The following is a 2486-nucleotide window of genomic DNA, read 5'->3' as shown; positions in this document are numbered from 1 at the left end:
GAAAGGAGGAGTGTGACGGATTGTGGGAGAGGGAGAGCCACCATTTCAAGTACAACTTCTAGGTCGCCTGCATCAGATCTTTAGATCAATTTGGGGAGTATTGCCTTAACAATATTAAGTCTTCTGATCCACAAACATTGAATGTCATTCCATTTATTGAGGTCTTTTTGATTGCCATTCAACCAACCTGTAATCCTTTAGACATATAGTCAGCCTTCCATATCCATGGGTTCTGCATCCATGGATTCAACCAACTATGAATCAAAAATATTCAGAAAACAAAAAATGTATAGTTGCATTTGTCCTGAAATCATGTCATTATTTATAAGGTTTTATATGGACATATACAATACTATTAGGTAGTTTTAATTGTCATTATTTTCTAAACAATACTGTATAACAGCAATTTTCATAGCACTTACATTGTATTAGGTATTATAAATAATCTAGAGATGATTTAAAGTATACAGGGTGATGATGTGTGTAGGTTTAGGCAACCATTTTATATAAGGGACTTGAACATCTATGGATTTTGGTATCCACAGAAGGATCTGGAACCAATCCCCCACATATACTGAGGGATGACGTCGTACATATAATAATTATTTAAAGTCTTCATCTATTAAGTCCAACTTCTCAGCTTCCTCAGGGAAAAGTTTTATTGACTTCTTATTCATCCTGTGTAGAGTATATTTTTCTGTTTCTTTGCAAGTCTTGTAATTGTTTTCTGAAAACTGGGCATTTGAAATTATATAATGTGGCAACTCTGGAGATCAGTTTTCCCTGATATCCCCTTTCTCCAGAGCTAGAGTTTGTTTGCTGTGGATGTTTGTTGTTGTTGCCAGTGCCACATTCTTTTTTTTTTTTTTTTCTTTCCTTTTTTTAAGTTACTTTCCTGGACTAATTCTGTAGTCCATATTTTTTAATTGTGTATGGCCACTGAAGTCTATGTTCAGTTAGCTTACTGGTCTGCTGATAATTTTACAGAGATATCCTTAAATACATTGAACCAATATGTCTTCCTGGTTTTGGTAAGGCTATTTGTATGTGTGTTGGGGCATGCATTCAATGCTTCAGCGGTTTGATTCTGCCTTAGTATTCATTTCCTGCTTGTACAGAGTCTTAAGATCAGTCAGAAGTGAGAAATGAGAGCTTTCTCATGTCTTTCTTGGGCATGTTCACAGCCCTGTACATGCACTTGGCTTTCTACATTTCCAGGAACATGGTGGAGCTTTTCAAAGCCCCCTGTTTACATATCATTCCCTATATTTTTCTTTTAAGTTTTGATCAGCCAACTGGTATTGCTGGCTCAGGCAGCCGTCATGTTAAATGATTGCCACTGATTATTTTCAACAAACTGGGGATAGGGCTGTTTGTACTGAGAGATGTCTGAGTCATATGAAATAAAAACAAGCCCTGAAAATGGAACCTTTCTAGGTCAAATAGTGACAGTTCTCTGGGGATACAGCTCTTGGGGAAGCTCCAAACCTGTTCTGTCCCATCCAGTAGCTGCAAGGCTGCCTGTTTTCAGTTATTGTGGTGGTGAGGCTGCTTGTTTTCAAGGCTACCACAGCGGGGGTGGGGGGTAGGGTTGCTGTGGGGAGAATAATGGGAATAGGGCAAGTAGATGCCACAAAGGTCATTGTTCTTACCGAGATTCAGCCATTTTTCTTTAATAAATTGACCTATGTTGTTGCAAACCTTTGGCTAATTTCTAGAGTTCTGAAGAAGTTCATTTTGACAAATTTTTTTTGCCATTGTTCTTGCTGTTTTTCATTCTGGAAGTGCTTCTCCTCATTACCTCTGTTTTTAATATAATTCATTTAATTCTACATTTATATAATTTGATTTTTAACATTGGCTGTGTTTAACAACTGGCATGCAAAATTCTTGAAGATTTAACAACTGACTTTCATGAGCTGGCACAAGCCAGCTCCAGTACCCCTCTGACAGGACCCTCCTGGATGCGCCATTTGATCCAGCTGAGCTCTGCAAACCTTTAGAGTGTGTGCTGGGTGCAGACCTCCAGAGGTGCAACTCATTCAGTACTAACTCCATATCCTTCAGGATCCAGCCCTCAGCCAGAGTTTGCTGGCAGGAGAGACACTGCCAACAGGGTCTTCCAAGTGATGGTTTAGCATGGAGAAAAGCTCAGAAAAGGCTAAGCACATGTGAGAACGGCTATAGGAACAAACACATTGTTTCTAATCTTAGGGATCTAATCCCAAATTGTGCTAACTAAACAAAGCCTACAGGTTTTTGTTTGTTTTATAAAATCTCTACTTGGAAGTCTTCAAGAGAAGTATGGGGAAAAGGTATAAATTGGTGTGGTGGGTGGTCGGGTAAAGGTTTCCATTAGACACCCTCTGAGGAATGTGTACCTTAACCCCTGCTCTGTGAAAGAAAAAAAGTTTCTGGGTTTTTTTTTTTTTTTTTTTTTTTTTCACTTTTGGGCTTACTCAATAACAAAACCTGCTTTGGGGTTG

Source organism: Galeopterus variegatus, unplaced genomic scaffold (assembly GCF_000696425.1).
Source record: "Galeopterus variegatus unplaced genomic scaffold, G_variegatus-3.0.2 Scaffold566, whole genome shotgun sequence".
Lineage (NCBI taxonomy): Eukaryota > Metazoa > Chordata > Mammalia > Dermoptera > Cynocephalidae > Galeopterus > Galeopterus variegatus.
The sequence above is the reverse complement of the archived record's forward strand: the minus strand, read 5'-3'. Positions refer to the sequence as shown.